Below are 13,184 nucleotides of genomic sequence, written 5' to 3'. Positions count from 1 at the left end.
CTCAACTCTTTGATTTATTTGCTGTAAATGTTTTTTTCCAACACAAAATTAGTTTCTACTTTAGTTCTGTTATTTTAATACATAACTTTTTAGTTTTTATATTATAGAATCTCTGATTTTTCTACAACATCAATGTTTATCAAGATAATCTATTTTAAAATAGCCTTAATTTTCCATCAGGTTTTAGAAAATTAAAAAAGAATTTACTTATAATCTTCCAAAGTTTATTTTTAAATTTATAGTAGAGCCTGAAAATATATGTTTGGTGATGTTTATTTATCATGCATTAAAGAATATATAATTAGATTTATTTCTAGATTTATATTATTGATATTATTATTTCTGGGTTTAGATTATTTTCCATGGATGTATAATTATATGGAAGTAGATTTTCAACATTGTTCTTTTAAAATAATCTATCCTTTAACATTCTCACCCATGTTCTTTTCCAGATAGACTTTTGAATATTTTATTGAGTTTCAAGGAAAACTCTGCAGGTAGTTCAAAATTCTACAGAATGTACAAGTGAACTTGAAATGAACCAACATTTTTATAACATTTCCACTATTTTTTATTTTTATTGCTATTTTGGATGGAACTTTTTTATTATAATCTAAAACTGGTGATTGATAATATTCAAGGATTTCATTGTTTTTTTAATACTTATCTTGAATATTTCTAATTAATGTGTATTTGTGCTTTCTTTGGTTGTTTTTCAGATTTTGGAGGTACTGGGGATCAAATACAGGGACACTTTACTGCTGGCTACACCCCCACCCTTTTAATATTTTTAAATTTTGAGTCAGGGTCTCACTAAGTTGCTGAGGTTGGTCTTCAACTTGTGATCCTCCTGCCTCAGCCTCCTGAGTCACAAGATTACAGGGTTGTTCCACCACACCTGGCATAATTCATGTGCTTTTAACTATTCCACAAAGATGACATGATCAAGAGCAGGTGGTTCATGGCAATAAGAGCAAACAAGCAAGTGCTAAAGAAGTATGGTGAGATGAATAAAGAATGAATAACAATTTTTAAAACCTTAGTCTCCACTATGCATGCCTTTTATTTTTATTCTCATTCTAGTGTGTCTGCTGGGATTTAAATGCTATGCATATGATAATTGTAAACATTTTGGTCCTAGCTCCATTTTAGACAGCATTTTAAATTCTATCTTTTTATGTATAACACTGGATATCAATTTAGAAAGCATATTCTTTTATATATGTATATATATATATATATATATATATATATATATATATATATATATATATGTATTTTTAATTGTAGTTGGACGGACACAATACCTTTATTTTTATTTATTTATTTATAAGTGGTGCTGAGGATCGAACCCAGCACCTCGCACATTCTAGGCAAGCACTGTACTGCTGAGCCACAACCACAGCCTAGAATGCATATTCTTTATCATGTTAAGTAAATATTCTTCCAAATTATGAGATGATTACTTTAGGAATAAATACTGATTTTTTTATTTTTAATTTTTTTTAGTTCTAGATGGACACAATATCCTTATTTATTCATTTTTATGTGGTGCTGAGACTCAAATCCAGTGCCTCATACATGCAAGGCAAGTGCTCTCCACTGAGCCACCACCCCAGCCTCTAGATACTGATTTTTTAATAACTATTCCAATATCTTTTGCACCTGTTGACATCGTATGATTTCTTTTATCCAGCATTTTGATGTGGGCTTTTATAGAATAACAGTAGATCTCCATATATTCTTCAATTCTAGTATGAATGTTACTTGGTGGTAGTTAGCATAGAGATTAACATGATTAACACATGTCATTGCTAATGAGGCTTCAATAAATGTTAGTATTTCTATTATCATTATTATTTTTATTCTTATGTACTGCTAATTTTTTATTTAAGAGGTTAGGAGCTCATCATCTAAGGAAAGCTTGCACAGTCCCCCCCTTCCCCAAGCCTAAAGATGCCCCGAGGGCTAAGATTCAGAGGAGAGAAGCTTTCATGAGCATCTGAGGAAGGCAGAGGGTCCACCCAATCCAGGTCCTGCTCCCTGGCATCTGTTCACCTAGAACCAGCACCCCCACCCCAAAAATATAGTGGCCTGATGTTCTGCTCCAGGAGACTCCAAGTAAGGTTCTTTTGGTAATTACCATACAATTCAAGTCTGAGGACAGAAGCTGTCCTCTGTGGGATCGATGGACATTGCCAGAAATTTTTTAAAAGAGAAGTCAAGTTTTTGGTATTTGCTAATTGCCACTTCCTCTGCTATGATCCTTGTTAAGGTCTGTAAACAAGTCTGGATGACGCCTGGCATTTTGCCAGAGGGAGTGGTTTGTGAAGTAACGCCAGCGAGCCATTAAGTGTGGAGATTCCTTATTGGTTGACTGCTGTATCGAGTTTATGTTAATTAGATAAGCTGTGTGGAATGTATAAATACCTCTGTTGTCCTACAATAAACGGCTCCTACTCCTGCTGTATTGATCTACACAAGTTGCTCGTCAGCCCCAGGTTATTTTGCTGCAGCCGGACTGTGGCAGATCCTAAGGTTAGGAAATATTTTCAGATCTGCTTAAATACAGGGCAATATTATGGCTAACCTGGGGCTTTAAGATTTGCTGTTCTATTAACAGTTCAAGTCTCAGCTTCTGTGTCTGAAAGACATCCTTCACTCACGCGTTTATTAGTTATCTATTGAGTATTTCCTGTGTCTCATGTGCTGGGCTATTTAGTTGAGTTTCACTTCACTGGTTGTATAGTGTTGTCCAAAGTTTACTTGATTTCTGCTCTCTTTCGATGCTCACCTACTGATTGAAGAAAGACTTCTAAAGAACGGCTTGCCCTCTGCAGTCTCGTTAGCATCCAAAACCTTAACACCATGTATTTTGGCAGAGTATTTCTTATCTGCCATTGTCCGTCCATTCTCGATAGTTTCTACTTTGCCCCTACCTTGCAACACACTTACTCATATGTTCTAAAGCCCATTGGCTTTCCCCTTGAGCAGAGATCTTAACCTTTTCATCATTATTAATTGAGTTAATATTTGAAATGCTTAAAATGGTGACTGGTACTATAAGTAATAAAAAGATAAAAAGACATGCCCACCGGTCTCAAACTCAGCATGCACTAAATTATTCTAATCCACCTCCAGAGTATATGCACTTAGCTCCTTGTCTACCTAGTGGATCTCAGTGATCCCATAGGTCTCATGAGTATCCCAGGGTGCGCCCTGTGTCAGTTCGACAGTAAATGAGTGTTCCATACCCGAAGCCTGTAAATGACACTGATCCCAGTCAGTATCAGGGAAGCTTCTTGGGAATAAGTGCCCCTGGGTGGGTCCTCTGCTTAGGCATACTGCTGGATCTACAGCACCCTTCCCAGTAGTGGAGTCCACAGTCAATCATTCTAGAACTTTCTGGGACACAGCTGGGCCTTTAGAAACAGGGTCAGGAGGATACTGAAGAGTTCTATCTATTCAGGAGCAGATGATCACATCCCTCCTTGACCTACAGCCTCCCTTTCTTTTCCTTATTCTCATTTCAGATCCTTCCACCACTGCCTTTGCCCTCTGAACTTGAGATTTTCATTCCCTTCTCCAAATTTTAGTTTATCTCTTAAGGAGAGCTGCTCAGCTCATGGCAGTCAGGAGTCAGAGAAAGCAAAAGAGCGAGAGAGAATGAGAGAGAGAGAGAGAGAGAGAGAGAGAGAGAGAGAGAGAGAGAGAAGGGGCCAGGGACAGACAGTCCCCAAGGCCATGCCCCCTCAATGATCCATTCTCCACAGCGACACCCCACCTGCTCAGTAGTTCATTCAACCAATGGATTAATCCACCAATAAGGTTGGAGCTCTAATCCCCAAATCCTACCTCTAAGCCTTGCTGCATTGGGGGTTTTGCCCTCAAAACATGAGCCTTTTGGAGAACCTTCTAGATCCACACCATAACAGAGGGACTAACTCATAGAAACCCAAGAGCCCTGTCCGTTCTTTCTAGGATCAGGAAGGGTTCAGTCCCAGGAACCCCAAAGACTGTATTCCTTCCTAACAACCATTATACCCCCTTCCTTTCCCTCACAGCCCAGCCCCACATTCACACGCATGGATGCAGCAGGTATAGACTGAGGATGTTTCCTGTCGGATTCTTGTAGAAACCATAAAGCAGTCTAGGGCTTCACTGGAACATATTGCTACATTTAAAACGATGCAGACACTTAACAGCTGTTTGCACAGATATGAGCTGGCTTCTTGAATTTGAAGACTGCTTTTTATGAAGAGATATGGATGCAGTTATCTGTAAATTGGATGTTATATCTGTTCTTCTCTGACTTTGCTAATTATAGTCAGAAGGGGGAGGAAGGGAGATTTTGAAGGTCTGAAAGTCCTTTTTTTATGTAGTCATGCTTAAATTTTGGATATAGTAACAATAATAAACATCATCACAGTTAATATATTAAGCACTTACTTAATGTCACGTGCTGAACTAAGTATCTCATTTTCTCCTCATAAACTCCCACAAGTGAGATTATATTCCTATGTCAAGACATCTCCAAAGTTAAAGAAAATTGCTGTGCCTTGTGCCCCCTTTTTGCTAAAGAAGAGGTACAAAACTTGGTAGGTCTTTTTGGAGGCAACATATTCCTCACTTAAGTGTACTGCTCTCTTACCCATTTGATTCAGTTTTGAGTGAGTCCTGGGGCAAGGGAGAGCTCTGCAGTGTTCCAGATTGCCACGGAAGCTGCTTACCACTTGAGATTTATGGTACAGCAGATATGGTGTCATCTGAAGTAAGTGTCACAATGATGCATGTTGAAAGAAGGAATGGAGCAGGATTAGAGCGCAGACTCCTAGAGTTTCAGAACAAACTATTCTATTTTCTGGAAATAAACATTCTTTTGAGAAATAGTACCTAGTTTGACACTATCTTACTAGAAATTTAATGTTTAACCGTGGATTATCAAGTGACCGCGCAACTTGTATGGCTTATCCTGAGTGAGGTGTTACCTAGTCACAAGGTTGTGCATGAAGAGTGGCAGTTCCTCAAAAGGAAATATATACGTATGTATGTATGTATGTATGTATATAGGCTGCATAGCCTTCCTCTGTCAGTCCATACCTATAGCCTCATGCAGAATTTCTTATTTAAAAAGTATGATTATTAGTGTATATTAATTGTACAAAATAAGTAGATTCATTGTGACAATTTCATACCTGCATATTTCCCTGTTTCTCCTCCCCTCCCTCTGTCCTTCTCTTTACCTAACAGTCCCCCACCTTTTTTTTTAAATTTCTAAATTCACATATGAGAGAAAACATGCAATATTTGTTTTTCATCTGGCTTATTTTGCTTAACATAATCTCCTGTTCCATCCTTTTCCCTGAAAATGACACTATTTCATTCTTCTTTATGGCTAAACAATATTCACATAACTCGTTTACTAAAGAAGAAAAACTAGGGCTTGCTTCTTTATATATATATATATATATATATATATTTTAGTTGTAGTCGGACACAACTAAAAAATTCACTTATTTTTATGTGGTGCTGTGGGTCGAACCCAGGGCTTGCACGTGCTAGGTGAGCACTCTACCGCTGAGCCATAACCCCAGCCCTGGGGCTTGCTTCTTGATGGTTTTGTATGATATACTGGCAAGAAATGGAAGCAGATTGCAACAGCATCACAACCCCAGGTTAGATGGTTCCTAAAAGGAAGTTGTGTTGGTCAGCTTTGCAACTCTGTGCCTGAGACACCTGTTAAGAACAACTTAGAGGAGAGAACGTTTACCTTGGTTCATGGTCCCATAGGTTCGGACAGTGGCCATCTGAGTCCCTTGTTCTGGGCCTGGGCGGTCAGAACATCATGGCAGAAGAGCATGGTGGAGAAGCAGAGAGGAGAGGGGTGAGAAGGAGCAGAGGGAAGACAGACCCTTCAGGAACTCCTAGTGAGCCAGCTCTTCTTCACCTCTACTTGCTGACAGTTACCACCCAGTTAGTCCATTCTCACTAGGATGGACTCATTAGGTTACAGCTCCCATGATCTAATGCTCTTACCTCTGAATATTTCTGCATTAACAGGAGCTTTGCGGGGACACCTCATACCCAAACCATAACAAAGGTGATGAAGGGAGTCAGTCATAAGCCAGTGGAGAAGACTGATTCTACAAACAAGTAAATCAACAAGGTAATCTCAGAAAGTGGAAAGTTCTGTGCTTAAAAACAAAATAGAAATTGAGTCACGTAGCCAGGTGCAGTGGCCCACGCCTGTAATCCCAGCAGCTCAGGAGGCTGAGACAGGAGGATCGTGAGTTCAAAGCCAGCCTCAGCAACAGCAAGGCACTAAGCAACTCAGAGAGACCCTGTCTCTAAATAAATACAAAACAGGGCTGGGGGATGTGGCTCAGTGGCTGAGTGCTCCTGAGTTCCCTCGCCTGGTGCCCTGGTACCCAAAACAAAACGAAATCTCCCCTTAAGCAAAGGGGAAAAAAAAGGAAAAAAGAAATTGAGACACGTGGTCACACAGAATGAGACAACAGAAACAGTGGTTCGAGGGGTAGGGAAATCCCACATGTAGTTCCACACCCTTTTTTTGTGTTAATGCACTCAATCTTCACAACAGTCTTATGAGGTAGACATCATTATTCTCATCTTACAAATAAAGAAGCTGAGGCATAGAGAGGTGAGAATGTTGTCCAAGGGCACAGATGGCAGGCAGAGGAGTCTGTCTGGATGCCAGGGCAGAGTAGTCCCAAGATTCCCAACAACACTCTACCTTCTGCTTCTCACCTTTCTGCCCAGGTATTCTAAAAGCCACCCCCTTTTCTTTATGATCAATTCTCATTTCTACTTAAGGTCACAGATATTGGCCCATGTTCCCTGATACTAGAAAATAGATAGTTATGTAATGGATAAAAGAGCAATTCCCACTTTCAGGAGATTTAAACCTGCATGAAAAGAATTAGCACTGAGGGTGGGGTGTGGGGGGGCTTTCTTTCCATCAGGTACTGAGGGACAGTGGGGTGTTCATGAAGAAATAGTTGAGGGACCCAGTCAACTTGAATCTGAAGCTGAATAACAGGGCTTCATAGATGATGAGCACAGTATTAATTTTTTCTAAACAAGGAATATGAATTTCTTGAGTAGATTTGTTTTCAGGGACCATCTCACTGGAGTTGGTCAACTGCTGTACCTTAAAGAGATTTATAGCTCAGACATTGTTCCATCAGCAGCCATCTAGAAAGTCTGTCCTCTCCTCTGAAGATCTCCTCTCTGTCCCTCATTGGCATTCCTCATCAGATCAACTTCCTTATTAGGACAAGCCCTGATCACACAGAATGACAAACAGGTGACCAGGAGGGAGATGAGTGTAACCACAGAGCTTCCGTGGTCCGAGGCGATGGGGACCACTCTCTTGCACCTGTTGGAGAGGAGATGTAGAGCATGGTTCACAAGCCTCCTCTGTGCCGACCAGAGAGAGCCGGGTCATGGGGGAGGTTGCAGAAGAAGTCAGACTTGTTTCCTCTGCTTGGAACTGTAAAGAAAAAAAAAAAAAAAGGAGGAAAGCGAAAAACTAAAGAGTAGCACAGAACTATTAATCTTCCAGAATTTTTTAATCTGTAACCTCTGAGAACTTTCTGAAGAACCCACTAACCACTATTTCCTCTTTTGGTGACTACTTCCCTTGGTTCCTTTTTGACTCTTCTTACCTTATGTAAAGCAACCCTGTCCTACTGGTAGGCTGGGGAATAAGAGTTGCTGAAGAAGAATCATGTTCATTGCCCACTGACAGGGAAGAGGGGACATTTTCACGTCAAGAGCAGTTTGCACAGAGAGGTCCATTCAACTTCCTTCAGTCCGAGGACGGGAGAGTGAAGAATTTACATTTGTCAAGAGAAAAAAAATAGTCTGCAAATAGTATTTCACTGACCAAAAAAGGACAGTAAGGACAGGAAGTGGAGACTCACGGGGACCTGAAAGGGGGTGCAGCATTGTCAGTAATGTCTCCATGTGCCTGTCTCTTTATTAATCAGCAAGGCACTACTTTGACCATGTATATCAAAAGGTTTTCTCCTCTAAGTGTGCAGTACATTTAAAAAAAAAAAACTGTGGGTGTTTTAATCTATATTCCATTATTGTCACTTTTGGAAAAATGAAGCTGTCTCTAGACTGAAGCATCCAAGGTTTATGGTTTTCTTAAATGATGACCTTAGTCTGTGGTTCTGAAATGGTCCTTTGCTGTTAGCAATCCCTACCTTCAATCCATTCTCTCCAACATCTAATATTAGGCTGTTCTGACCATCAGAATACTCTGCTTTTGAGAGCACAACTGACAAGTGATTTGTCTTCCATGATACATGGGGATATCCTCCCCTCATCTCAGATACGGATGGAGACTTAGTTTCATGTTTAGAGAAGTCTTGGTTGACGTCCATGTGTCCCTTAACTAAGAGAGGAGAGCTGTCTTAGTACATGAATACAAATTTGTGATCTACTGGATAACTTTGGCATGTTCAGATAACATAAACAAAAGGAAAATAAGAGACAGTAACTAACAGATAAAGGGTTAATGTCCTAAGTTCATAAAGAACTCGTGTAATTCTTTAGGAAAAGAATATTTCACTTATTTGAAATATGAAAAATTCTTATTCTGAACTAGGTATTTAATAAAGAGCATTGCCTTAAATGAATATAATTATCTTAAACTTTACTAACCACCAAATAAATTAAAATTTAAGCAATTAAATTTAATTTCTGTCAACATTTTTTAAGAAAAACCATACCACACAGTGTTGGAACTTTTAAAAACGTTTTTGGGACTACATAGTGTAAAAGTTTTCTGGATTAAAGGTATTTAAACAACCAGAGAAATGAAAAATTGGGCTTTTTATGTGTACTATGAATTGAAATGCATTCTGCTATCATAGATAGCAAATTAGAATAAGTAATTTTTTTAAAAAAAGGAATCTTTAAAATTCCTTGTAATTTGTTTCTCAATAAAATTTTATTGTGAGGAAGTGAAGAGATGCAAAGATTTCATCTTAAACTTTTTATGAAAATAGAAAATAAAATATACAAAAGAAGAAGAATGGTAAATTGGGGTACATCTATATGATATAGTATTATAAAACTATTGTTTATGTTTTAGAAAATGATTTGAAAAGCATGAAAAATGTCCAGACACATTAAATGAACAAGTATTTAACACAGTTGAAGTCCAAGTGTGTATGTAAATATATATCCTGAATCACCACTTTATTAACCAGAGAGTAGAAATATATTCATTTATATTCAAACTGGAATCCCATTTCTGATATGATATTTGTCAAATAACTACAGATAAGCCCAACAGCTGGTAACAATTATTAATTGGATAAACAGAAAACACCTGGGCATTCTGCAGAATTAAAAAGAGCAGCCAGACTGTGGAGAGGAATTGAGTTTTGGAGCAGTGACTGGCACACAGATGAGTTTTACAGTTTCCAGTGGGGTTCACCTGCGTGCAGGTTGTAGCATGAAGAAGCACACTGTAGGTGAGGAACACTTTGCTAGAAATCCCACCGTCTTTCTAGCTGGAGGGACGAAGGAAAGGAGATTTGTCAACTGCAGATACTGGGAAGTGAGGGTAGGACTCTGGAAAAGGGAGAAGCCGAGGAAGCCCCATAATTCTCTGTATGAACAGTGCTGAAGTCCAGGCTGACTCCAAGTGCAGGTGCAGGGCAGTCTCAGAGCCCCAATACGGCAAAGAATGAAAAGAACAGAATTAAGCTTTGAGCTACCACCAACAGAAGGAAAGACAGAGTCTAACTGGACTAAATGCTGCTAACACAACAACACCAACATCTGATGAAGGTAACAGAACACAGAAGCCACACAACCTAACATTTATAACATCCAAGAAGTAATACAAAATTATACAATGTAGAAGGAACACGGAAAATGTGATCGATTTTCTAGGGTAAAGATGACTTGTAACAACAACGTCAAATGCCTCTGAGGTCAAAGTGATTTGACAAGAATTTAATAACAGCCACTCAATGGGGTGAAAGAAAATACACACAGAATGAATGAAAAGGCAGAAAATCTTGGTAGAGATACACTAATTTTAGAGAAACAGATTTTACAAATACATTTATTATTTTAAAAAATGATCAAATAAGGTGTACAACAGAATGGGTAGGTCAGAGGAAAGAACCAGTGAAACTGCAAAATGTATTAATAAAAATTATTTGATCTGAGGGCTGGGGATGTAGCTCCGTTGGTAGAGTGCTTGCCTCACAGGCACAAGGCCCAGCACCACCCCCCTAAAAAAAAGTATTTGACCTGAAAGAAAGTCGAAAAAATTGACAGAAACTTAGGGATATGTGGGACAATATAAAAAAGTATGACATATACATATTGGAATTGAAGCAGGAGGCAAGAGAGACATAAAATAGGGAAGGGGGATAGGAAAAGGAAAGACATTGAAATAAATGTAACATAATTTTCATATATATATATGAAAATATCACAGTGAATCTCACCATCATGTACATCCACAAGAATGGAGTCCTACCTAGAATAAGATCTATTTCATGCTTGTATAATTATATCAAAGTGGCTTCTGCTGTTATGTATAATTTTAAAAAAACCAATAAATTTAAAATATTACAATTGAACTATTCTCAAACTTTGTGGAAAACATCCATTTGCCAATTTGAAAAGGTTAATGAACTCCAAAGAAGATAAATTCAAACACCACCATGCCAAGAAAATAATAATCAGACTGCTGAAAGCTAAACACAAAATCTTAAAAGTAGATAAAAATGCTGTATTATTTTTAGAGCAATGATTTGAATAACACAAACTTCTCTTGGAAAACATTGGCACAATAAGATAGTGGAACAACATTTTAAAGCATTGAAAGAAAAAAATTTCAAACCAGTTTCTATACACAGCAAAAATAACATCTTCAGCTCGGCTCAGTGGCTGAACACCTGTAATCTCAGCTGCCTTGGGGGCTGAGACAGGAGGATCGCAAGTTCAAAGCCAGCCTCAGCAATTTAGCGAGGTCCTAAACCACTCAGGGAGACCCTGTCTCTACATAAAATACAATAGAGAGCTGAGAATGTGACTCAGTGGTTAAACACCCCGAACTTAATCCCCAGTACCAAAAGAAAAAAAAATAATAGTAGCAACAAAATCTTCAAACATAGAATAGTATCGTCTAGCCTGGTGTGCTGTTGCAGCCTGTAATCCCAGTAGTTCGGGAGGCTGAGGCAGGAGGATTGCAAGTTCAGAGTCAGCCTCCGCCTAAGCAAATCAGTGAGACCCTGTCTCTAAATAAAATACAAAAACAGGGCTGGGGATGTGCCTCAGTGGTCGAGTGCCCTTGAGTTCAATCCTTAGTACCCCAAAACAAAACACCAAATACAAATGCAGAAAACTGAAAACAAAACAAAACCCTTAGAGACTCATTGCTAAAAAAAACTATAAGAAATTATAAATGGAGTCTTTCTGCATGAAATATTCCATTGAGTAAATGTTTCACAATGTAGGCTTAGTTTTTATGAATTTTTTAAATTTCTGCTTATCATGGAATGTTTTATTTCATTCTAAATTCTGAAGGATAATTTTGCTGGACACAGTAATACTGGTTGGCACCCATTTGATATTGGTTGGCATGGCACATATTATTCTAAGCCCTCCTGGCTTTTAGGCTCTGGGTTAAGAAATCAGTTGAAATCTGAATTGATTTGGCTCTAAACGTGACCTGCCATTTTTCTCTTGCCGCTGTTAAAATTTTATTCTTATTCTGTATGTTAGGCATTTTCTTTATAATGTGTCTTGGAGATGATTTCTTTTGAATTTGCCTATTTGGAGTTCTATATGCTTTTATATTTGAATTTTCATCTCATTCCTAAAACTTGGAAAATTTTTCTGATATTATATCATTGAAAAGATTGTGCATTCCTTTAGTTTGTATTTCAAAGCTTTGTTCTGACCCATTTAATGGTGCTTAAATTTGGTCTCTGAATATTATCTTAGATATCTTGAATATTCTGGTCATGGTCTCTTAACATCTTTTCTTTATTGTTGACTTCATTTTCAACATTATATATATATATATATATATATATATATATATATATATATATATATATATATATATTGTCTTCTAGGCCTGGGAATCTATCTTCAAGGTAGTCTAATCTATTGATGATGCTTTCCATTAAATTTTGTATTTGATTTATTGGCTCTTTCATTCCCAGAATTTCTACTTGATTCCTTTTCACAATCTCTTTCTCTTAATTGAAATGGTCTTTCACTCCGAATTTCCTAAGTTCATTCCTTACACCCTCTTTTAACTTGTTAAACATTTTAACTATAAACTTTCTAAATTCTTCCTCTGACATTTCCTCCCCTCTGGTGTCCCTGGGTTCAGTTGTTGAAGTGTTGTGTGCAATATTTTTGGTGTGCTTTCTTTGTGACTATTACTTGTTGCATGAGGTCAAGATATGAAATTTTCCACTTGTTGGAGCTCAAAAAGTTTTAGATTTGGGGGGCATTTCAGATTTCAGATTAGGGATGCTCCACTTGTAGTACTATATCTATTAAGAGCTTGCATTCATTATCAAAAATTTTTTTTATTAGTTGCTCAAGACAATACAATGATCTTGACATATACATTTGATTCAAATGAGGTGTGCATTCTTATTTTTCCACGTGTACAGATTGCAGGATCACATTGGTTATACAGCCACGTTTATACATACAGCAATCCTAGTGTCTGTTGTATTCTGCTGCCCTTCCTATACCCCCTCCCCTCCCCTCCCCTCCCATCACCTCTCTCTACCCAATCTACTGTGACACATTTCTCTGTCTTTTTTTTCTCTTCCCCCTCACACCATCATATCAAAGAAAAAAATTAAGTCCAAACAGCTTCATTGGTTTATTTTATCAAATATTCAAGAAAGATATCAATCCTATGCAAATTCTTTCAAAAAATTGAGAGAAGTTATCAAATTACACTAACAGTAAGCAATTAAAAATGAACTAAAATCTCCACTTATAATACCAAACAACATAAAATCATTAGGAATAAATTTAATGAAAGATATGTGAAAGAGAATTAAATAAGACCTAATGAAATGGAAAGGTCATGTGAAATTCATGGATTGAAAGCTTCAGTCTTGTTAATATGGAAATTCCAAATTGATGTAAAA

Source organism: Marmota flaviventris, chromosome 10 (assembly GCF_047511675.1).
Source record: "Marmota flaviventris isolate mMarFla1 chromosome 10, mMarFla1.hap1, whole genome shotgun sequence".
In the NCBI taxonomy this organism is placed as follows: Eukaryota; Metazoa; Chordata; class Mammalia; order Rodentia; family Sciuridae; genus Marmota; species Marmota flaviventris.
Note: the sequence above shows the minus strand (reverse complement) of the source record.